Raw genomic sequence first — 24802 nt, forward strand, 5'->3', positions numbered from 1 at the left:
ATGAGTTGACATTTCTCTAGTGTATAATAATTATTTTTTTAGGTGGATGGCGTTACTTATATGGCTGCCTGCCCAGTGTCCCCCTAAAATTTGTGGCATTCAAATCCACCATACATTTTGCAAGCAGTGTTTCTCTACCAGGGTTCCTCCAGAGGTTGAGCAGTGAGTATTAGTGGATTGATCTATCACCTAAACTGACAACCAATGCAAAGGGGCAAAAACACATAATAAATGTGAAACTGAGTCCATCAGGTTGACTTCTCAAATGTACGTTAATCCTCATTTTCTGTAGTTGGAGTTACCAATATTGCTGCTTTTCCAGCGTTCCCCTAAACTTAGTGGTGATCAAAGTGGTCATCAATTTAGCAATCAGCGTTTCTCCACCAGGGTTCCTCCTGAAGTTCCCAAGGGTTTCTTGAGCATAGAGAAATGCTGGATTGATCCACCACCTAAATTATTCACCAATACAAGGAGCAACTTTCCATTAATCACCAATGAAAGGGCACTTCTGCAATGATCACTAATGTTAGAGGATACCACAATCATGGCTTCTGTTATAATAACACATAATAAATGTGACATCTGAGTCCATCAGTTTGCCTTTTTAAATGTGTGTTAAACCTCATTTTATGTAGTTGGAGTTACCAACATTGCTGCTTGCCCAGCATTCTCCAGTTCGAGAGCCCATGGGGGAGTTGGAGAGCCCATGGGGGAGTTCGAGAGCCCATGGGGGAGTTCGAGAGCCTATGAGGGAGTTCGGGAGCCCAGGGGGAGGTATTGAGAACAAGGGGGAGGTGGAGAGCACTGGGGGAGAGGCGGAGGGCACAGGGGGAGGTGGAGAGCACTGGGGGAGAGGCGGAGGGCACAGGGGGAGGTGGAGAGCACTGGGGTGAGATGGAGAGCCCATGGGGGAGATGGAGAGCCCATGGGGGAGTTGGAGAGCCCAGGGGGGAGTTGGAGAGCCCAGGGGGGAGTTGGAGAGCACTGTGGGGAGGGTGAAAAGCCCAGGGGGAGGTGTAAAGTCCAGGGATAGATGGAGAGCCCAGGGGGGAGGTGGAGAGCCCATGGGGGAGTTGGAGAGCCCATGGGGGAGGTGGAGAGCCCAGGGGGGAGGTGGAGAGCCCAGGGGGGAGTTGAAGAGCCCAGGGGGAAGATGGAGAGCCCAAGGGGGAGGTGGAGAGCCCAAGGGGAGGTAGTGAGAACAAGGGGAAGGTGGAGAGCCCAGGGTGGAGGTGGAGAGCCCAGGGGGGAGGTGGAGAGCACAGGGGGAGGTAGTGAGAACAAGGGGAAGGTAGTGAGAACAAGGGGGAGGTGGAGAGCACTGGGGGAGAGGCGGAGGGCACAGGGGGAGGTGGAGAGCACTGGGGGGAGGTGGAAAGCCCAGAGGGAGGTGGAAAGCCCAAGGGGGAGGTGGAGAGCCCAAGGGGGAGGTGGAGAGAACAAGGGGGAGGTAGTGAGAACAAGGGGGAGGTGGAGAGCACTGGGGGAGAGGCGGAGGGCACAGGGAGAGATGGAGAGCACTGGGGGGAGGTGGAAAGCCCAGGGGTAGGTGGAGAGCACAGGAGGGAGGTGGAGAGCCCAGGGGGGAGGTGGAGAGCCCAGGGGGGAGGTGGAGAGCCCAAGGGGGAGGTGGAGAGCCCAAGGGGGAGGTAGTGAGAACAAGGGGAAGGTGGAGAGCCCAGGGGTGAGATGGAGAGCCCATGGGGGAGATGGAGAGCCCATGGGGGAGTTTGAGAGCCCATGGGGGAGTTTGAGAGCCCATGGGGGAGATGGAGAGCACTGGGGGAGAGGCGGAGGGCACAGGGGGAAGGTTGAGAGCACTGGGGGAGGTGGAAAGCCCAGGGGGAGGTGGAAAGCACAAGGGGGAGGTGGAGAGCCCAAGGGGGAGGTGGAGAGCCCAAGTGGGAGGTGGAGAGCCCAGGGAGGAGATGGAGAGGCCATGGGGGAGATGGAGAGGCCATGGGGGAGATGGAGAGGCCATGGGGGAGATGGAGAGGAGATGGAGAGGCCATGGGGGAGATGGAGAGGCCATGGGGGAGTTCAAGAGCCCAGGGGGAGTTCAAGAGCCCAGGGGGGAGTTTAAGAGCCCAGGGGGGAGTTGGAGAGCCCAGGGGGAGGTAGTGAGAACAAGGGGGAGGTAGTGAGAACAGGGGGGAGGTAGTGAGAACAAGGGGGAGGTGGAGAGCACTGGGGGAGAGGTGGAGGGCACAGGGGGAGGTGGAGAGCACTGGGGGAGAGGCGGAGGGCACAGGGGGAGGTGGAAAGCCCAAAGGGGAGGTGGAGAGCCCAAGGGGGAGGTGGAGAGCCCAAGGGGGAGGTAGTGAGAACAAGGGGAAGGTGGAGAGCCCAGGGGGGAGATGGAGAGCCCATGGGGGAGATGGAGAGCCCATGGGGGAGTTTGAGAGCCCATGGGGGAGTTGGAGAGCCCGTGGGGGAGTTGGAGAGCCCAGGGGGGAGTTGGAGAGCACTGTGGGGAGGGTGAAAAGCCCAGGGGGAGGTGTAAAGTCCAGGGATAGATGGAGAGCCCAGGGGGGAGGTGGAGAGCCCAGTGGGGAGTTGGAGAGCCCAGGGGGAGGTAGTGAGAACAAGGGGGAGGTAGTGAGAACAAGGGGGAGGTAGTGAGAACAAGGGGGAGGTGGAGAGCACTGGGGGAGAGGCGGAGGGCACAGGGAGAGATGGAGAGCACTGGGGGAGGTGGAAAGCCCAGGGGGAGGTGGAGAGCCCAGGGGGGAGGTGGAGAGTCCAGGGGGGAGTTGGAGAGCCCAGCAGGGAGTTGGAGAGCCCAGCGGGGAGGTAGTGAGAACAAGGGGGAGGTGGAGAGCACTGGGGGGAGAGGCGGAGGGCACAGCGGGTGGTGGAGAGCACTGGGGGAGAGGTGGAGGGCACAGGGGGAGGTGGAGAGCACTGGGGGAGGTGGAAAGCCCAGGGGGAGGTGGAAAGCCCAAGGGGAAGGTGGAGAGCCCAGGGGGGAGATGGAGAGCCCAGGGGGGAGATGAAGAGCCCATGGGGGAGATGGAGAGCCCATGGGGGAGATGGAGAGCCCATGGGGGAGTTCAAGAGCCCAGGGGGGTGTTCAAGAGCCCAGGGGGAGGTAGTGAGAACAAGGGGGAGGTAGTGAGAACAAGGGGGAGGTGGAGAGCACTGGTGGAGAGGCGGAGGGCACAGGGGGAGGTGGAGAGCACTGGGGGAGAGGCGGAGGGCACAGGGGGAGGTGGAAAGCCCAAGGGAGAGGTGGAGAGCCCAAGGGGGAGGTGGAGAGCCCAAGGGGGAGGTGGAGAGCCCAAGGGGGAGGTGGAGAGCCCAGGGGGAGATGGAGAGCCCATGGGGGAGATGGAGAGCCCAGGGGGGAGATGGAGAGCCCATGGGGGAGATGGAGAGCCCAGGGGGGAGTTGGAGAGCCCAGGGGGGGAGTTGGAGAGCCCAGGTGGGAGTTGGAGAGCACTGTGGGGAGGGTGAAAAGCCCAGGGGGAGGAGTAAAGTACAGGGATAGATGGAGAGCCCAGGGGGGAGGTGGAGAGCCCGGTGGGGGGGGGAGTTGGAGAGCCCAGGGGGGAGTTGGAGAGCCCAGGGGGAGTTGGTGAGAACAAGGGGGAGGTGGTGAGAACAAGGGGGAGGCGGAGAGCACTGGGGCAGAGGCGGAGAGCACTGGGGGAGAGCACTGGGGGGAGGTGGAAAGCCCAGGGGGAGGATGAAAGCCCAAGGGGGAGGTGGAGAGCCCAAGGGGGAGGTGGAGAGCCCAAGGGGGAGGTAGTGAGAACAAGGGGGAGGTAGTGAGAACAAGGGGGAGGTGGAGAGCACTGGGGGAGAGGCGGAGGGCACAGGGGGAGGTGGAGAGCACTGGGGGAGAGGCGGAGGGCACAGGGGGTGGTGGAGAGCATTGGGGGGAGGTGGAAAGCCCAGGGAGAGGTGGAGAGCCCAGGGGGAGGTGGAGAGCACAGGGGGGAGGTGGAGAGCGCAAGGGGGAGGTGGAGAGCGCAAGGGGGAGGTGGAGAGCGCAAGGGGGAGGTGGAGAGCACTGGGGGAGAGGCGGAGAGCACTGGGGGAGAGGCGGAGAGCACTGGGGGAGAGGCGGAGGGCACAGGGGGAGGTGGAGAGCACTGGGGGGAGGTGGAGAGCACAAGGGGGAGGTGGAGAGCCCAAGGGGGAGGTGGAGAGCCCAAGGGGGAGGTGGAGAGCCCAAGGGGGAGGTGGAGAGCCCAAGGGGGAGATGGAGAGCCCATGGGGGAGATGGAGAGCCCATGGGGAGTTCGAGAGCCCATGGGGAGTTCGAGAGCCCATGGGGGAGTTCGAGAGCCCATGGGGGAGTTCGAGAGCCCAGGGGGATGTAGTGAGAACAAGGGGGAGGTGGAGAGCACTGGGGGAGAGGCGGAGGGCACAGGGGGAGGTGGAGAGCACTGGGGGAGAGGCGGAGGGCACAGGGGGAGATGGAGAGCAGAAGGGGAGGTGGAAAGCCCAGGGGGAGGTGGAAAGCCCAAGGGGGATGTGGAGAGTCCAAGGGGGAGGTGGAGAGCCCAAGGGGGAGGTGGAGAGCCCAAGGGGAGGTGGAGAGCCCAAGGGGGAGGTTGAGAGCCCAGGGGGAGGTGGAGAGCCCAGGGGGGAGGTGCAGAGCCCTGGGGGGAGGTGCAGAGCCCTGTGGGGAGGGTGAAAAGCCAAGGGGGAGGTGTAAAGTCCAGGGATAGATGGAGAGCCCAGGGGGGAGGTGGAGAGCCCAGCGGGGAGTTGGAGAGCCCAGAGGGAGGTAGTGAGAACAAGGGGGAGCTGGAGAGCACTGGGGGAGAGGCGGAGGGCACAGGGGGAAGTGGAAAGCACAGGGGGAGGTGGAAAGCTCAAGGGGGAGGTGGAGAGCCCAAGGGGGAGTTGGAGAGCCCAAGGGGAGGTAGTGAGAACAAGGGGAAGGTGGAGAGCCCAGGGGGGAGATGGAGAGCCTATGGGGGAGATGGAGAGCCCATGGGGGAGTTCAAGAGCCCATGGGGGAGTTCAAGAGCCCAGGGGGAGGTAGTGAGAACAAGGGGAGGTAGTGAGAACAAGGGGGAGGTAGTGAGAACAAGGGGAAGGTGGAGAGCCCATGGGGGAGATGGAGAGCCCATGGGGGAGTTGAAGAGCCCAGGGGGAGGTAGTGAGAACAAGGGGGAGGTGGAGAGCACTGGGGGAGGGGAAAAGCCCAGGGGGAGGTGGAGAGCACAAGGGGGAGGTGGAGAGCCCAAGGGGGAAGTGGAGAGCCCAGTGGGGAGATGGAGAGCCCAGGGGGGAGGTCAAGAACCCATGGGGGAGTTCAAGAGCCCATGGGGGAGTTCAAGAGCCCAGGGGGAGATAGTGAGAACAAGGGGGAGGTGGAGAGCACTGGGGGAGAGGCGGAGGGCACAGGGGGAGGTGGAGAGCACTGGGGGAGAGGCGGAGGGCACAGGGGGTGGTAGAGAGCACTGGGGGGAGGTGGAGAGCACTGGGGGGAGGTGGAGAGCACTGGGGGGGAGGTGGAGAGCACTAGGGGGAGGTGGAGAGCACTAGGGGGAGGTGGAGAGCCCAGGGGGAGGTGGAGAGCCCAGGGGGAGGTGAAGAGCCCAGGGGGAGGTGGAGAGCACAGGGGGGAGGTGGAGAGCACAGGGGGGAGGTGGAGAGCGCAAGGGGGAGGTGGAGAGCACAAGGGGAGGTAGTGATAACAAGGGGGAGGTAGTGAGAACAAAGGGGAGGTGGTCAGAACAAGGGGGAGGTGGTGAGAACAAGGGGGAGGTGGAAAGCACTGGGGGAGAGGCGGAGGGAAGAGGGGGAGGTGGAGAGCACTGGGGGAGAGGCGGAGGGCACAGGGGGAGGTGGATAGCATTGGGGGAGGTGGAAAACCCAGGGGGAGGTGGAAATCCCAAGGGGGAGGTGGAGAGCCCAAGGGGGAGGTGGAGAGCCCAAGGGGAAGGTGGAGAGCCCAGGGGTGAGATGGAGAGCCCATGGGGGAGATGGAGAGCCCATGGGGGAGTTGAGGAGCCCAGGGGGGAGTTGAAGAGCCCATGAGGGAGTTGAAGAGCCCATGGGGAAGTTGGAGAGCCCAGGGGGAGGTAGTGAGAACAAGGGGGAGGTGGAGAGCACTGGGGGAGAGGCGGAGGGCACAGGGGGAAGGTGGAGAGCACTGCGGGAGGTGGAGAGCCCAAGGGGGAGGTGGAGAGCCCAAGGGGGAGGTGGATAGCCCAAGGGGGAGGTGGATAGCCCAAGGGGGAGGTGGAGAGCCCAGGGGGGAGAGGGAGAGGCCATGGGGGAGATGGAGAGGCCATGGGGGAGATGGAGAGCCCATGGGGGAGATGGAGAGCCCAGGGGGGAGATGGAGAGCCCAGGGGGGAGTTGGAGAGCCCAGGGGGAGGTAGTGAGAACAAGGGGGAGGTGGAGAGCACTGGGGGAGAGGCGGAGAGCACAGGAGGAGGTGGAAAGCCCAAGTGGAGGTGGAGAGCCCAAGGGGGAGGTGGAGAGCCTGAGGGGGAGGTGGAGAGCCCAAGGAGGAGGTAGTGAGAACAAGGGGAAGGTGGAGAGCCCAGGGGTGAGATGGAGAGCCCATGGGAGAGATGGAGAGCCCATGGGGGAGATGGAGAGCCCATGGGGGAGATAGAGAGCCCATGGGGGAGATGGAGAGCCCAGGGGGGAGTTGGAGAGCCCAGGGGGGAGTTGGAGAGCAGTGTGGGGAGGGTGAAAAGCCCAGGGGGAGGTGTAAAGTCCAGGGATAGATGGAGAGCCCAGGGGGGAGGTGGAGAGCCCAGGGGGGAGTTGGAGAGCCCAGGGGGAGGTAGTGAGAACAAGGGGGAGGTAGTGAGAACAAGGGGGAGGTAGTGAGAACAAGGGGGAAGTGGAGAGAACTGGGGGAGAGTCGGAGGTCACAGGGAGAGATGGAGAGCACTGGGGGGAGGTGGAAAGCCCAGGGGGAGGTGGAGAGCACAGGAGGGAGGTAGTGAGAACAAGGGGAAGGTGGAGAGCCCAGGGGGGAGATGGAGAGCCCATGGGGGAGATGGAGAGCCCATGGGGGAGTTGAAGAGCCCATGGGGGAGTTGGAGAGCCCAAGGGGAGGTAGTGAGAACAAGGGGGAGGTGGAGAGCAACGGGGGAGAGGCGGAGGGCACAGGGGGAAGGTGGAGAGCACTGGGGGAGGTGGAAAGCCCAAGGGGAGGTGGAGAGCCCAAGGGGGAGGTGGAGAGCCCAAGGGGGAGATAGTGAGAACAAGAGGAAGGTGGAGAGCCCAGGGGTGAGATGGAGAGCCCATGGGGGAGATGGAGAGCCCATGGGGGAGATCGAGAGCCCATGGGGGAGTTGGAGAGCCCATGGGGGAGTTGGAGAGCCCAGGGGGAGTTGGAGAGCCCAGGGGGGAGTTGGAGAGCACTGTGGGGAGGGTGAAAAGCCCAGGGGGAGGTGTAAAGTCCAGGGATAGATGGAGAGCCCAGGGGGGAGGTGGAGAGCCCATGGGGGAGTTGGAGAGCCCATGGGGGATTTGGAGAGCCCAGGGGGGAGGTGGAGAGCACAGGAGGGAGTTGAAGAGCCCAGGGGGAAGGTGGAGAGCCCAAGGGGAGGTAGTGAGAACAAGGGGAAGGTGGAGAGCCCAGGGGGGAGGTGGAGAGCCTAGGGGGGAGGTGGAGAGCCCAGGGGGGAGGTGGAGAGCCCAGGGGGAGGTAGTGAGAACAAGGGGGAGGTAGTGAGAACAAGGGGAAGGTAGTGAGAACAAGGGGGAGGTGGAGAGCACTGGGGGAGAGGCAGAGGGCACAGGGGGAGGTGGAGAGCACTGAGGGAGAGGCGGAGGGCACAGGGAGAGGTGGAGAGCCCAGGGGGGAGTTGAAGAGCCCAGGGGGAAGGTGGAGAGCCCAAGGGGGAGGTGGAGAGCCCAAGGGGGAGATGGAGAGCACAGGAGGGAGGTGGAGAGCCCAGGGGGGAGGTGGAGAGCCCAGGGGGAGGTAGTGAGAACAAGAGGGAGGTGGAGAGCACTGGGGGAGAGGCGGAGGGCACAGGGGGAGGTGGAGAGCACTGGGGAGATGCGGATAGCACAGAGGGGCAGCGGTGAGCACGGGGGGAGGTGGAGAGCCCAGGGGGGAGGTGGAGAGCCCAGGGATAGATGGAGAGCACAGGAGGGAGGTGGAAAACCAAGGGGGGGGAGGTGGAGAGCCCAGGGGGAGGTAGTGAGAACAAGGGGGAGGTGGAGAACATTCGGGGAGAGGCAGAGGGCACAGGGAGAGATGGAGAGCACTGTGGGGAGGGTGAAAAGCCCAGGGGGAGGTGTAAAGTCCAGGGATAGATGGAGAGCCCAGGGGGAAGGTGGAGAGCCCAGGGGGGAGTTGGAGAGCCCAGGGGGGAGTTGGAGAGCTTAGGGGGAGGTAGTGAGAACAAGGGGGAGGTAGTGAGAACAAGGGGGAGGTGGAGAGCACTGGGGGGAGAGGCGGAGGGCACAGGAAGAGATGGAGAGCACTGGGGGGAGGTGGAAAGCCCAGGGGGAGGTGGAGAGCCCAGGGGGAGGTGGAAAGCCCAAGGGGGAGGTGGAGAGCCCAAGGGGGAGGTGGAGAGTCCAAGGGGTAGATAGAGAGCCCATGGGGGAGATAGAGAGTACCATGGGGGAGTTCAAGAGCCCAGGGGGGAGTTGGAGACCCCTGGGGGAGGTAGTGAGAACAAGGGGGAGGTGGAGAGCACTGGGGGAGAGGCATAGGGCACAGGGGGAGGTGGAGAGCCCAAGGGGGAGGTGGAGAGCCCAAGGGGGAGGTGGAGAGCCCAAGGGGGAGGCAGTGAGAACAAGGGGAAGGTGGAGAGCCCAGGGGTGAGATGGAGAGCCCATGGGGGAGATGGAGAGCCCATGGGGGAGTTTGAGAGCCCATGGGGGAGTTTGAGAGCCCATGGGGGAGTTTGAGAGCCCATGGGGGAGATGGAGAGCCCAGGGGGGAGTTGGAGAGCCCAGGGGGGAGTTGGAGAGCACTGTGGGGAGGGTGAAAAGCCCAGGGGGAGGTGTAAAGTCCTGGGATAGATGGAGAGCCCAGGGGGGAGGTGGAGAGCCCAGGGGGGGGTGTTGAACCCAAGGGGGAGGTAGTGAGAACAAGGGGGAGGTAGTGTGAAGAAGGGGGAGGTGGAGAGCACTGGGGGAGAGGCGGAGGGCACAGGGGGAAGGTTGAGAGCACTGGGGGAGAGGCGGAGGGCACAGGGGGAGTTGGAGAGCACTGGGGGAGGTGGAAAACCCAGGGGAACTTGGAGAGCCCAGGGGGGAGTTGGAGAGCCCAGGGGGAGGTAGTGAGAACAAGGGGGAGGTAGTGAGAACAAGGGGGAGGTGGAGAGCACTGGGGGAGAGGCGGAGGTCACAGGGAGAGATGGAGAGCACTGGGGGAGGTGGAAAGCCCAGGGGGAGGTGGAGAGCACAGGAGGGAGGTGGAGAGCCCAGGGGGGAGGTGGAGAGCCCAGGGGGGAGTTAAAGAGCCCAGGGGGAAGGTGGAGAGCCCAAGGGGGAGGTGGAGAGCCCAAGGGGAGGTAGTGAGAACAAGGGGGAGGTGGAGAGCCCAGGGGGGAGGTGGAGAGCCCAGGGGGAGGTAGTGAGAACAAAGGGGAGGTAGTGAGAAAAAGGGGGAGGTGGTGAGAACAAGGGGGAGGTGGAGAGCACTGGGGGAGAGGCGGAGAGCACTGGGGGAGAGGCGGAGGGCACAGGGGGAGGTGGAGAGCACATGGGGAGGTAGTGAGAACAAGGGGGAGGTAGTGAGAACAAGGGGGAGGTGGTGAGAACAAGTGGGATGTGGTGAGAACAAGGGGGAGGTGGAAAGCACTGGGGGAGAGGCGGAGGGAAGAGGGGGAGGTGGAGAGCACTGGGGGAGAGGCGGAGGGCACAGGGGGAGGTGGACAGCACTGGGGGAGGTGGAAAGCCCAGGGGGAGGTGGAAAGCCCAAGGGGGAGGTGGAGAGCCCAGGGGGGAGATGGAGAGCCCAGGGGGAGATGGAGAGCCCATGGGGGAGATGGAGAGCCCAGGGGGGAGATGGAGAGCCCAGGGGGGAGATGGAGAGCCCATGGGGGAGTTGAAGAGCCCATGGGGGAGTTGAAGAGCCCATGGGGGAGTTGGAGAGCCCAGGGGGAGGTAGAGAGAACAAGCGGGGAGGTGGAGAGAACTGGGGGAGAGGTGGAGAGCACTGGGGGAGAGGCGGAGGGCACAGGGGGAAGGTGGAGAGCACTGGGGGAGGTGGAAAGCCCAGGGGGAGGTGGAGAGCACAAAGGGGAGGTGGAAAGCCCAGGGGGAGGTGGAAAATCCAGGGGGAGGTGGAGAGACCAGGGGGAGGTGGAGAGACCAGGGGGAGGTGGAAAGCCCAGGGAAAGGTGGAGAGCACAGGGGGGAGGTGGAGAGCACAGGGGGGAGGTGGAGAGCACAAGGGGAGGTAGTGAGAACAAGGGGGAGGTAGTGAGAACAAGGGGGAGGTGGTGAGAACAAGGGGGAGGTGGTGAGAACAAGGGGGAGGTGGAAAGCACTGGGGGAGAGGAGGAGGGAAGAGGGGGAGGTGGAGAGCACTGGGGGAGAGGCGGAGGGCACAGGGGGAGGTGGATAGCACTGGGGGAGGTGGAAAGCCCAAGGGGGAGGTGGAGAGCCCAGGGGGGATATGGAGAGCCCATGGGTGAGATGGAGAGCCCATGGGGGAGATGGAGAGCCCATGAGGGAGATGGAGAGCCCATGGGCATGGGCAGGTAGTGAGAACAAGGGGGAGGTGGAGAGCACTGGGGGAGAGGCGGATGGCACAGGGGGAAGGTGGAGAGCACTGGGGGAGGTGGAAAGCCCAGGGGGGAGTTGGAGAGCCCAGCGGGGAGTTGGAGAGCCCAGCGGGGAGGTAGTGAGAACAAGGGGGAGGTGGAGAGCACTGGTGGAGAGGCGGAGGGCACAGGGGGTGGCGAAGAGCACTTGGGGAGAGGCGGAGGGCACAGGGGGAGGTGGAGAGCACTGGGGGAGGTGGAAAGCCCAAGGGGGAAGTGGAGAGCACAAGGGGGAGGTGGAGAGCACAGGGGGAGGTGGAGAGCACAGGAGGGAGGTGGAGAGCCCAGGGGGGAGGTGGAGAGCCCAGGGGGGAGTTAAAGAGCCCAGGGGGAAGGTGGAGAGCCCAAGGGGGAGGTGGAGAGCCCAAGGGGAGGTAGTGAGAACAAGGGGGAGGTGGAGAGCCCAGGGGGGAGGTGGAGAGCCCAGGGGGAGGTAGTGAGAACAAGGGGGAGGTAGTGAGAAAAAGGGGGAGGTGGTGAGAACAAGGGGGAGGTGGAGAGCACTGGGGGAGAGGCGGAGAGCACTGGGGGAGAGGCGGAGGGCACAGGGGGAGGTGGAGAGCACATGGGGAGGTAGTGAGAACAAGGGGGAGGTAGTGAGAACAAGGGGGAGGTGGTGAGAACAAGTGGGATGTGGTGAGAACAAGGGGGAGGTGGAAAGCACTGGGGGAGAGGCGGAGGGAAGAGGGGGAGGTGGAGAGCACTGGGGGAGAGGCGGAGGGCACAGGGGGAGGTGGACAGCACTGGGGGAGGTGGAAAGCCCAGGGGGAGGTGGAAAGCCCAAGGGGGAGGTGGAGAGCCCAGGGGGGAGATGGAGAGCCCAGGGGGAGATGGAGAGCCCATGGGGGAGATGGAGAGCCCAGGGGGGAGATGGAGAGCCCAGGGGGGAGATGGAGAGCCCATGGGGGAGTTGAAGAGCCCATGGGGGAGTTGAAGAGCCCATGGGGGAGTTGGAGAGCCCAGGGGGAGGTAGAGAGAACAAGCGGGGAGGTGGAGAGAACTGGGGGAGAGGTAGAGAGCACTGGGGGAGAGGCGGAGGGCACAGGGGGAAGGTGGAGAGCACTGGGGGAGGTGGAAAGCCCAGGGGGAGGTGGAGAGCACAAAGGGGAGGTGGAAAGCCCAGGGGGAGGTGGAAAATCCAGGGGGAGGTGGAGAGACCAGGGGGAGGTGGAGAGACCAGGGGGAGGTGGAAAGCCCAGGGAAAGGTGGAGAGCACAGGGGGGAGGTGGAGAGCACAAGGGGAGGTAGTGAGAGCACAAGGGGAGGTAGTGAGAACAAGGGGGAGGTAGTGAGAACAAGGGGGAGGTGGTGAGAACAAGGGGGAGGTGGTGAGAACAAGGGGGAGGTGGAAAGCACTGGGGGAGAGGAGGAGGGAAGAGGGGGAGGTGGAGAGCACTGGGGGAGAGGCGGAGGGCACAGGGGGAGGTGGATAGCACTGGGGGAGGTGGAAAGCCCAAGGGGGAGGTGGAGAGCCCAGGGGGGATATGGAGAGCCCATGGGTGAGATGGAGAGCCCATGGGGGAGATGGAGAGCCCATGAGGGAGATGGAGAGCCCATGGGCATGGGCAGGTAGTGAGAACAAGGGGGAGGTGGAGAGCACTGGGGGAGAGGCGGATGGCACAGGGGGAAGGTGGAGAGCACTGGGGGAGGTGGAAAGCCCAGGGGGGAGTTGGAGCGCCCAGCGGGGAGTTGGAGAGCCCAGCGGGGAGGTAGTGAGAACAAGGGGGAGGTGGAGAGCACTGGTGGAGAGGCGGAGGGCACAGGGGGTGGCGAAGAGCACTTGGGGAGAGGCGGAGGGCACAGGGGGAGGTGGAGAGCACTGGGGGAGGTGGAAAGCCCAAGGGGGAAGTGGAGAGCACAAGGGGGAGGTGGAGAGCCCAAGGGGGAGTTGGAGAGCCCAAGGGGAGGTAGTGTGAACAAGGGGAAGGTGGGGAGCCCAGGGGGGAGATGGAGAGCCCATGGGGTAGATGGAGAGCCCATGGGGGAGTTCAAGAGCCCATGGGGGAGTTCAAGAGTCCATGGGGGAGTTCAAGGGCCCATGGGGGAGTTCAAGAGCCCATGGGGGGAGGTAGTGAGAACAAGGAGGAGGTAGTGAGAGTAAGGGGGAGGTAGTGAGAACAAGGGGAAGGTGGAGAGCCCATGGGGGAGATGGAGAGCCCATGGGGGAGTTGAAGAGCCCAGGGGGGAGTTGAAGAGCCCATGGGGGAGTTGAAGAGCCTATGGGGGAGTTGGAGAGCCCAGGGGGAGGTAGTGAGAACAAGGGGGAGGTAGTGAGAACAAGGGGGAGGTGGAGAGCACTGGGGGAGAGGCGGAGGGCACAGGGGGAGGTGGAGAGCACTGGGGGAATGGCGGAGGGCCCAGGGGGAGGTGGAAAGCCCATGGGGGAGTTTGAGAGCCCATGGGGGAGTTTGAGAGCCCATGGGGGAGTTTGAGAGCCCATGGGGGAGATGGAGAGCCCATGGGGGAGTTGGAGAGCCCAGGGGGGAGTTGGAGAGCCCAGGGGTAGGGGGGAGTTGAAGAGCCCAGGTGGGAGTTGTAGAGCCCAGGGGGGAGTTGAAGAGCTCAGGGGGGAGTTGGAGAGCCCAGGGGGAGGTGGAGAGTACTGGGGGAGAGGCGGAGAGCACAGGGGGGAAGTGGAGAGCACAGGGGGGAGGTGGAGAGCACAGGGGGGAGGTGGAGAGCGCAAGGGGGAGGTAGTGAGAACAAGGGGGAGGTAGTGAGAACAAGGGGGAGGTAGTGAGAACAAGGGGGAGGTGGTGAGAACAAGGGGGAGGTAGTGAGAACAGGGGGGAGGTGAAGAGCCCAGGGGGGAGTTGAAGAGCTCAGGGGGGATTTGGAGAGCCCAGGGGGGAGTTGGAGAGCCCAGGGGGAGGTGGAGAGTACTGGGGGAGAGGCGGAGAACACAGGGGGGAGGTGGAGAGCACAGGGGGGAGGTGGAGAGCGCAAGGGGGAGGTAGTGAGAACAAGGGGGAGGTAGTGAGAACAAGGGGGAGGTAGTGAGAACAAGGGGGAGGTGGTGAGAACAAGGGGGAGGTAGTGAGAACAGGGGGGAGGTGGAGAGCACTGGGGGAGAGGCGGAGGGCACAGGGGGAGGTGGAGAGCACTGGGGGAGAGGCGGAGGGCACAGGGGGTGGTGGAGAGCATTGGGGGGAGGTGGAGAGCACTGGGGGGAGGTGGAGAGCACTAGGGGGAGGTGGAGAGCAGAGGGGGAGGTGGAAAGCCCAGGGGGAGGTGGAGAGCCCAGGGGGGAGGTGGAGAGCACAGGGGGAGGTGGAGAGCACAGGGGGAGGTGGAGAGCACAGGGGGAGGTGGAGAGCGCAAGGGGGAGGTGGAGAGCGCAAGGGGAGGTAGTGAGAACAAGGGGGAGGTGGTGAGAACAAGGGGGAGGTGGTGAGAACAAGGGGAGGTGGAAAGCACTGGGGGAGAGGCGGAGGAAAGAGGGGGAGGTGGAGAGCACTGGGGGAGAGGCGGAAGGGCACAGGGGGAGGTGGATAGCACTGGGGGAGGTGGAAAGCCCAGGGGGAGGTGGAAAGCCCAAGGGGGAGGTGGAAAGCCCAAGGGGGAGGTGGAAAGCCCAGGGGGGAGGTGGAAAGTCCAATGGGAAGGTGGAGAGCACAAGGGGGAGGTGGAGAGCCTAAGGGGGAGTTGGAGAGCCCAAGGGGAGGTAGTGAGAACAAGGGAAAGGTGGAGAGCCCAGGGGGGAGATGGAGAGCCCATGGGGTAGATGGAGAGCCCATGGGGGAGTTCAAGACCCCATGGGGGAGTTCAAGAGCCCATGGGGGAGTTCAAGGGCCCAAGGGGGAGTTCAAGAGCCCATGGGGGAGGTAGTGAGAACAAGGGGGAGGTAGTGAGAACAAGGGGGAGGTAGTGAGAACAAGGGGAAGGTGGAGAGCCAATGGGGGAGATGGAGAGCCCATGGGGGAGTTGAAGAGCCCAGGGGGGAGTTGAAGAGCCCATGGGGGAGTTGAAGAGTCTATGGGGGAGGTAGTGAGAACAAGGGGGAGGTAGTGAGAACAAGGGGGAGGTGGAGAGCACTGGGGGAGAGGCGGAGGTCACAGGGAGAGATGGAGAGCACTGGGGGAGGTGGAAAGCCCAGGGGGAGGTGGAGAGCACAGGGGGGAGGTGGAGAGCCCAGGGGGGGGAGGTGGAGAGCCCAGGGGGGAGGTGGAGAGCCCAAGGGGAGGTAGTGAGAACAAGGGGAAGGTGGAGAGCCCAGGGGGGAGGTGGAGAGCCCAGGGGGGAGGTGGAGAGCCCAGGGGGAGGTAGTGAGAACAAGGGGGAGGTAGTGAGAACAAGGGGGAGGTGGTGAGAACAAGGGGGAGGTGGTGAGAACAAGGGGGAGGTGGAGAGCACTGGGGGAGAGGCGAAGAGCACTGGGGGAGAGGCGGAGAGCACTGGGGGAGAGGCGGAGAGCACTGGGGGAGAGGCGGAGAGCACTGGGGGAGAGGCGGAGGGCACAGGGGGAGGTGGAGAGCACTGGGGGGAGGTGGAGAGCACATGGGGAGGTAGTGAGAACAAGGGGGAGGTAGTGAGAACAAAGGGGAGGTGGTGAGAACAAGTGGGAGGTGGTGAGAACAAGGGGGAGGTGGAAAGCACTGGGGGAGGTGGAAAGCCCAGGGGGAGGTGGAAAGCCCAAGGGGGAGGTGGAGAGCCCAGGGGGGAGTTGTAGAGCCCAGGGGGGAGTTGAAGAGCCCAGGGGGGAGTTGAAGAGCTCAGGGGGGAGTTGGAGAGCCCAGGGGGGAGTTGGAGAGCCCAGGGGGAGGTGGAGAGTACTAGGGGAGGTAGTGAGAACAAGGGGAAGGTGGAGAGCCCAGGGGGGAGGTGGAGAGCCCAGGGGGAGGTGGAGAGCCCAGGGGGGAGGTGGAGAGCCCAGGGGGGAGGTAGTGAGAACAAGGGGGAGGTAGTGAGAACAAGGGGGAGGTGGAGAGCACTGGGGGAGAGGCGGAGGGCACAGGGGGAGGTGGAGAGCACTGGGGGAGAGGCGGAGGGCACAGGGGGAGGTGGAGAGCACTGGGGGAGTTGGAAAGCCCAGGGGAAGGTGGAGAGCCCAGGGGGAGGTAGTGAGAACAAGGGGGAGGTAGTGAGAACAAGGGGGAGGTGGAGAGCACTGGGGGAGAGGCGGAGGTCACAGGGAGAGATGGAGAGCACTGGGGGGAGGTGGAGAGCCCAGGGGGGAGGTAAAGAGCCCAGGGGGAAGGTGGAGAGCCCAAGGGGGAGGTGGAGAGCCCAAGGGGGAGGTGGAGAGCCCAAGGGGAGGTAGTGAGAAAAACGGGAAGGTGGAGAGCCCAGGGGGGAGGTGGAGAGCCCAGGGGGAGGTAGGGAGAACAAGGGGGAGGTAGTGAGAACAAGGGGGAGGTAGTGAGAACAAGGGGGAGGTGGGGAGAACAAGGGGAAGTTGGAGAGCACTGGGGGAGAGGCGGAGAGCACTGGGGGAGCGGCGGAGAGCACTGGGGGAGCGGCGGAGAGCACTGGGGGAGAGGCGGAGGGCACAGGGGGAGGTTGAGAGCACTGGGGGGAGGTGGAGAGCACAAGGGGGAGGTGGAGAGCCCAAGGGGGAGGTGGAGAGCCCTTGGGGAGATGGAGAGCCCATGGGGGAGTTTGAGAGCCCAGGGGGGAGTTGGAAAGCCCAGGGGGGAGTGGGAGAGCCCATGGGGGAGTTGAAGAGCCCAGGGGGGAGTTGAAGAGCCCATGGGGAGGTAGTGAGAACAAGGGGGATGTGGAGAGCACTGGGGGAGAGGTGGAGGGCACAGAGGGTGGTGGAGAGCACTGGGGGAGAGGCGGAGGGCACAGGGGGAGGTGGAAAGCCCAAGGGGGAGGTGGAGAGCCCATGGGGGAGATGGAGAGCCCATGGGGGAGATGGAGAGCCCATGGGGGAGTTTGAGAGCCCATGGGGGAGATGGAGAGCCCATGGGGGAGTTGGAGAGCCCAGGGGGGAGTTGAAGAGCCAAGGGGGAGGGGGAGTTGAAGAGCCCAGGGGGGAGTTGTAGAGCCCAGGGGAGGTTGGAGAGCCCAGGGGGGAGTTGGAGAGCCCAGGGGGGAGGTGGAGAGCACTGGGGGAGAGGCGGAGGGCACAGGGGGAGGTGGAGAGCACAGGGGGGAAGTGGAGAGCACAGGGGGGAGGTGGAGAGCACAGGGGGGAGGTGGAGAGCACAGGGGGAGGTGGAGAGCGCAAGGGGGAGGTAGTGAGAACAAGGGGGAGGTGGTGAGAACAAGGGGGAGGTGGTGAGAACAAGGGGGAGGTAGTGAGAACAAGGGGGAGGTGGAGAGCACAGGAGGGAGGTGGAGAGCCCAGGGGAGAGGTGGAGAGCCCAGGGGGGAGTTGAAGAGCCCAGGGGGAAGGTGGAGAGCCCAAGGGGGAGGTGGGGAGCCTAAGGGGGAGGTGGAGAGCCCAAGGGGGAGGTGGTGAGCCCAAGGGGGAGGTGGTGAGAACAAGGGGAAGGTGGAGAGCCCAGGGGGGATGTGGAGAGCCCACGGGGGAGGGGGAGAGCCCAGGGGGAGGTAGTGAGAACAAGGGGGAGGTAGTGAGAACAAGGGGGAGGTGGAGAGCACTGGGGGAGAGGAGGAGGGCACAGGGGGAGGTGGAGAGCACTGGGGGAGAGGCGGAGGGCCCAGGGGGAGGTGGAAAGCCCAGGGGGAGGTGGAAAGCCCAAGGGGGAGGTGGAGAGCCCAAGGGGGAGGTAGTGAGAACAAGGGGAAGGTGGAGAGCCCAGGGGGGAGATGGAGAGCCCATGGGGGAGATGGAGAGCCCATGGGGGAGATGGAGAGCCCATGGGGGAGATGGAGAGCCCATGGGGGAGTTTGAGAGCCCATGGGGGAGATGGAGAGCCCATGGGGGAGTTTGAGAGCCCATGGGGGAGTTTGAGAGCCCAGGGGGGAGTTTGAGAGCCCAGCGGGGAGTTGAAGAGCCCAGGGGGGAGTTGAAGAGCCAAGGGGGAGGGGGGAGTTGAAGAGCCCAGGGGGGAGTTGTAGAGCCCAGGGGGGAGTTGAAGAGCCCAGGGGGGAGTTGGAGAGCCCAGGGGGGAGGTGGAGAGCACTGGGGGAGAGGCGGAGGGCACAGGGGGAGGTGGAGAGCACAGGGGGGAAGTGGAGAGCACAGGGGGGAGGTGGAGAGCACAGGGGGGATGTGGAGAGCACAGGGGGAGGTGGAGAGAGCAAGGGGGAGGTAGTGAGAACAAGGGGGAGGTGGTGAGAACAAGGGGGAGGTGGTGAGAACAAGGGGGAGGTAGTGAGAACAAGGGGGAGGTGGAGAGCACTGGGGGAGAGTCGGAGGGCACAGGGGGAGGTGGAGAGCACTGGGGGAGAGGCAGAGGGCACAGGGGGAGGTGGAGAGCACTGGGGGAGAGGCGGAGGGCACAGGGGGTGGTGGAGAGCACTGGGGGGAGGTGGAGAGCACTGGGGGGAGGTGGAGAGCCCAGGGGGAGGTGGAAAGCCCAGGGGGGAGGTGGAAAGCCCAGGGGAAGGTGGAGAGCACAGGGGGAGGTGGAGAGCGCAAGGGGGAGGTAGTGAGAACAAGGGGGAGGTGGTGAGAACAAGGGGGAGGTGGTGAGAACAAGGGGGAGGTAGTGAGAACAAGGGGAAGGTGGAGAGCACTGGGGGAGAGTCGGAGGGCACAGGGGGAGGTGGAGAGCACTGGGGGAGAGGCAGAGGGCACAGGGGGAGGTGGAGAGCACTGGGGGAGAGGCGGAGGGCACAGGGGGTGGTGGAGAGCACTGGGGGGAGGTGGAGAGCACTGGGGGGAGGTGGAGAGCCCAGGGGGAGGTGGAAAGCCCAGGGGGAGGTGGAAAGCCCAGGGGAAGGTGGAGAGCCCAGGGGGGAGGTGAAGAGCACAGGGGGGAGGTGGAGAGCACAAGGGGGAGGTGGAGAGCCCAGGGGGAGGTGGAGAGCGCAAGGGGGAGGTGGAGAGCGCAAGGGGGAGGTGGAGAGCACAAGGGGAGGTAGTGAGAACAAGGGGGAGGTGGTGAGAACAAGGGGGAGGTGGTGAGAACAAGGGGGAGGTGGAGAGCCCAGGGGGGAGATGGAGAGCCCATGGGGGAGATGGAGAGCCCATGGGGGAGATGGAGAGCCCATGGGGGAGTTCAAGAGCCCATGGGGGAGTTCAAGAGCCCAGGGGGAGGTAGTGAGAACAAGGGGAGGTAGTGAGAACAAGGGGAAGGTGGAGAGCCCATGGGGGAGATGGAGAGCCCATGGGGGAGTTGAAGAGCCCAGGGGGAGTTGAAGAGCCCATGGGGGAGTTGAAGAGCCCAGGGGGAGGTAGTGAGAACAAGGGTGAGGTGGAGAGCACTGGGGGAGAGGCGGAGGGCACAGGGAGAGATGGAAAGCCCAGGGGGAGGTGGAGAGCACAGGAGGGAGGTGGAGAGCCCAGGGGGGAGGTGGAGAGCCCATGGGGGGAGTTGAAGAGCCCAGGGGGAAGGTGGAGAGCCCAAGGGGGAGGTGGAGAGCCCAAGGGGGATGTGGAGAGCCCAATGGGAGGTAGTGAGAACAAGGGGAAGGTGGAGAACCAAGGGGGGAGGTGGAGAGCCCAGGGGGGAGGTGGAGAGCCCATGGGGAAGTTTGAGAGCCCAGGGGGGAGTTGGAGAGCCCAGGGGGGAGTTGGAGAGCCCAGGGGGGAGTTAGAGAGCCCAGGGGGGAGTTGGAGAGCACTGTGGGGAGGGTGAAAAACCCAGGGGGAGGTGTAAAGTCTAGGGATAGATGGAGAGCCCAGGGGGGAGATGGAGAGCCCAGGGGGGAGGTGGAGAGCCCAAGGGGGAGGTGGAGAGAACAAGGGGGAGGTAGTGAGAACAAGGGGGAGGTGGAGAGCACTGGGGGAGAGGCGGAGGGCATAGGGAGAGATGGAGAGCACTGGGGGGAGGTGGAAAGCCCAGGGGGAGGTGGAAAGCCCAGGGGGAGGTGGAGAGCACAGGAGGGAGGTGGAGTGCCCAGGGGGGAGGTGGAGTGCCCAGGGGGGAGGTGGAGAGCCCAGGGGGGAGTCGAAGAGCCCAAGGGGGAGGTGGAGAGCCCAAGGGGGAGGTGGAGAGCCCAAGGGGAGGTAGTGAGAACAAGGGGAAGGTGGAGAGCCCAGGGGGGAGGTGGAGAGCCCAGGGGGAGGTGGAGAGCCCAGGGGGGAGGTGGAGAGCCCAGGGGGAGGTAGTGAGAACAAGGGGGAGGTAGTGAGAACAAGGGGGAGGTGGAGAGCACTGGGGGAGAGGCGGAGGGCACAGGGGGAGGTGGAGAGCACAGGGGGGAAGTGGAGAGCACAGGGGAGAGGTGGAGAGCACAAGGGGGAGGTGGAAATCGCAAGGGGGAGGTGGTGAGAACAAGGGGGAGGTGGTGAGAACAAGGGGGAGGTGGTGAGAACAAGGGGGAGGTAGTGAGAACAAGGGGCTCTGTATGGTATATGGAGAAGATTATATAGGGGGAATGGCTCTATATGGTATACAGATGTGTTTATATAGAGGAAGAGGCTCTATATGCTACATAAAGGAAGGGTTTATAGAAGGGGAATGGGTTTTATATGGTGTATGAAGGAGGTTATATAGGGGAGGAGGCTCCATATGGTATATGTAAGAAAGTTATGTAGGGAAAGGGGCTCTATACAGTAGGGGCTATATTGGGGAAGGGCCTCTATATAACATACTATAGAGGGGTTATATAGGGGAAGAGATTCTATATAATATACTATAGAGGGGGTTATATAGGGGAAGGGCTCTATATAATATACTATAGAGGGGGTTATATAGGAGAAGAGGCTCTATATAATATACTCTAGAGGGGGTTATATAGGGGAAAGGCTCTATATAATATACTATAGAGGGGGTTATATAGGAGAAGAGGCTCTATATAATATACTATAGAGGGGGGTTATATAGGGGAAGGGCTCTATGTAATATACTATAGAGGGGGGTTATATAGGAGAAGAGGCTCTATATGATATACTATAGAGTGGGGTTATATAGGGGCAGAGGCTCTATATAATATACTATAGAGGGGGTTATATAGAAGAGGCTCTATATAATCTACTATAGAGGGGGTTATATAGAAGAGGCTCTATATAATATACTATAGAGGGGGTTATATAGAAGAAGAGGCTCTATATAATATACTATGGAGTGGTTATATAGAAGAAGAGGCTCTATATAATATAATACAGAGGGGGGTTATATAGGGGCAGAGGCTCTATATAATATACTATAGAGGGGGTTATATAGGGGAAGAGGCTCTATATAATATACTATAGAGGGGGTTATATAGGGGAAGAAGCTCTATATAATATACTATAGAGGGGGTTATATAGGGGAAGAGGGATTTATAAAGGTACACAGAGAGCGGGGGGGGGGATTATATAAGGAAATGGGTTCTATATGGAGGAAGGTTATATACAGGAGTGAACTCTATATAGAGGGAGGTGATCAATGAGAAGGGACTCTACATAGTACATGGAAGGGGTTCTATATAGAGGAAGGAGGTTTATATATGGAAAGGGTGGTATAATGCATACAGAAACAGTTATATACAGGTGAATGGGGGCTTTATACGGTATATGGAGAAAGGTTATATACAAGAATAGACTCTATATAGTATATGGAGGAGGCTGTGTATAGATGGAAGGGGGTTATACAGGGAAGGGGTTCTGTATGGTGTGTGAAGGAAGATGATATCAGACATATGTGGTACATGGAGGGGGTTATTATAGAGGGGTGTGTATGGTATATAGAAGAAGACTATATCAGGGAGGGAGGTGTATATGGAGGGGATTGTTATAGAGGATAGGTATGCTATATAGAGGTTAGGGCTGTATATAGTCCATGGGGGGGGGTGTATAGGAGAAGGTTATCTGTATGAAGAGAAGATATAGAGGAGATATCTGGGTTATATGAGGAAGGGAGACTCCACAGGGGAACAGGCTGTATACAGAGAGGGGTCTGATGTATATATAGAGGGATGTTATAGAGAGGGGACCGGTATATATAGAGGGAGGTTATATACAAAGGGGGGGTCTGTGTTGTTATATATATGAAGGTTATATACAAATTTGGGGGTGGGGGTATGGTATATAGGGGGGGTCTGTTGTATAGGAATATTATACAGAGGGAGGTTATATACAGAAGGGGGAGCTGTGTTTAATATAGAGAGGGAGGGGGGTCTCTGTTATTTATATATATATATATATATATATATATATATATATATATATATATATATATATATATATAATATAGAGGGAGGTTATATACAGAGGGGGGGGGGTCTGAGTTATATATAATATAGAGGGAGGTTATATACAGAGGGGGGGTCTGTGTTATATATAATATAGAGGGAGGTTATATACAGAGGGGGGTCTGTGTTATATATAAAATAGAGGGAGGTTATATACAGGGGGGGGTCTGTGTTATATATAATATAGAGGGAGGTTATATACAGAGGGGGGGTCTGTGTTATATATGATGAAGAGGGAGGTTATATACAGAGGGGGGGTCTGTGTTATATATAATATAGAGGGAGGTTCTATACAGAGGGGGGTTTGTGTTATATATAATATAGAGGGAGGTTATATACAGAGGGGGGGGGTTGTGTTATATATAATATAGAGGGGGGTTTTATACAGAGGGGGGGGGGGTCTGTGTTATATATAATATAGAGTGAGGTTATATACAGGGGGGGGTCTGTGTTATATATAATATAGAGGGAGGTTATATACAGAGGGGGGTCTGTGTTATATATAAAATAGAGGGAGGTTATATACAGGGGGGGTCTGTGTTATATATAATATAGAGGGAGGTTATATACAGAGGGGGGGTCTGTGTTATATATATAATATAGAGGGAGGCTGTGTACATGGGGGGGGGGGTCTGTGTACAGCCCTGGGAAGCCCTCATAATGGGCAGAGTGAGTGTACAGACCCAGGAACTTAGCACAGGGTTGGTGTGAACCAATTATAATGGGATGAGTGGCTGTGTAGTCCTGGGAGCTCAGCACATGGATTGTGGGAACCCTCTCATAATGGGATGACGGGGTGTACAGACCCGGGAACTCAGCACAAGGTTGGTTGGAGCCCCTCATAATGGGATCAGTGGGTGTAGAGACCTGGGAACTAAGCACAGTAATTTTTCGACCCCCTCATATTAGGCCCAGCAGGTGTACAGCCCTGGGAAGCCCTCATAATGGGCAGAGTGAGTGTACAGACCCAGGAACTTAGCACAGGGTTGGTGTGAACCAATTATAATAGGATGAGTGGGTGTGTAGTCCTGGGAGCTCAGCACATGGATTGTGGGAACCCTCTCATAATGGGATGAGGGGGTGTACAGACCCAGGAACTCAGCACAAGGTTGGTTGGAGCCCCTCATAATTGGATCAGTGGGTGTAGAGACCCTTGAACTCAGCACAGGGATTGTTAGACCCCCCTCATATTGGGCCCAGCAGGTGTGCAGACCCGGGGGCCCCTCATAATGGGCAGAGTGAGTGTACAGACCCAGGAACTTAGCACAGGGTTGATGTGAACCAATTATAATGGGACGAGTGGCTGTGTAGTCCTGGGAGCTCAGCACATGGATTGTGGGAACCCTCTCATAATGGGATGAGGGGGTGTACAGACCCATGAACTCAGCACAAGGTTGGTTGGAGCCCCTCATAATGGGATCAGTGGGTGTAGAGACCTGGGAACTAAGCACAGGGATTGTTCGACCCCCTCATATTGGGCCCAGCAGGTGTACAGCCCTGGGTGTAGAGACCCAGGAACTTAGCACAGGGTTGGTGGGAACCAATTATAATGGGATGAGTGGCTGTGTAGTCCTGGGAGCTCAGCACATGGATCGTGGGAACCCTCTTATAATGGGATGAGGGGGTGTACAGACCCAGGAACTCAACACAAAGTTGGTTGGAGCCCCTCATAATTGGATCAGTGGGTTTACAGACCCTTGAACTCAGCACAGGGATTGTTGGACCCCCTCATATTGGGCCCAGCAGGTGTGCAGACCCGGGGGCCCCTCATAATGGGCAGAGTGAGTGTACAGACCCAGGAATTTAGCACAGGGTTGATGTGAACCAATTCTAATGGGATGAGTGGCTGTGTAGTCCTGGGAGCTCAGCACATGGATTGTGGGAACCCTCTCATAATGGGATGAGGGGGTGTACAGACCCGGGAACTCAGCACAAGGTTGGTTGGAGCCCCTCATAATGGGATCAGTGGGTGTAGAGACCTGGGAACTAAGCACAGGGATTGTTCGACCCCCTCATGTTGGGGCCAGCAGGTGTACAGCCCTGGGTGTACAGACCCAGGAACTTAGCACAGGGTTGATGTGAACCAATTATAATGGGATGAGTGGCTGTGTAGTCCTGGGAGCTCAGCACATGGATTGTGGGAACCCTCTCATAATGGGATGAGGGGGTATACAGACCCAGGAACTCAGCACAAGGTTGGTTGGAGCCCCTCATAATTGGATCAGTGGGTGTAGAGACCCTTGAACTCAGCACAGGGATTGTTGGACCCCCTCATATTGGGCCCAGCAGGTGTGCAGACCCGGGGGCCCCTCATAATGGGCAGAGTGAGTGTACACACCCAGGAACTCAGCACAGGGTTGGTGTGAACCCCTTATAATGGGATGAGTGGGGGTGTAGTCCTGGGAGCTCAGCACATGGATTGTGGGAACCCTCTCATAATGGGATGAGGGGGTGTACAGACCCAGGAACTCAGCACAAGGTTGGTTGGAGCCCCTCATAATGGGATCAGTGGGTGTAGAGACCTGGGAACTAAGCACAGGGATTGTTCGGCCCCCTCATATTGGGCCCAGCAGGTGTACAGCCCTGGGTGTACAGACCCCGGAACTTAGCACAGGGTTGGTGTGAACCAATTATAATGGGATGAGTGGCTGTGTAGTCCTGGGAGCTCAGCACATGGATTGTGGGAACCTCTCATAATGGGATGAGGGGGTGTACAGACCCGGGAACTCAGCACAAGGTTGGTTGGAGCCCCTCATAATGGGATCAGTGGGTGTAGAGACTTGGGAACTAAGCACAGGGATTGTTCGACCCCCTCATATTGGGCCCAGCAGGTGTACAGCCCTGGGTGTACAGACCCAGGAACTTAGCACAGGGTTGGTGTGAACCAATTA

This window comes from Aquarana catesbeiana, linkage group LG02 (genome assembly GCF_042186555.1).
Source record: "Aquarana catesbeiana isolate 2022-GZ linkage group LG02, ASM4218655v1, whole genome shotgun sequence".
Classification (NCBI taxonomy): Eukaryota; Metazoa; Chordata; class Amphibia; order Anura; family Ranidae; genus Aquarana; species Aquarana catesbeiana.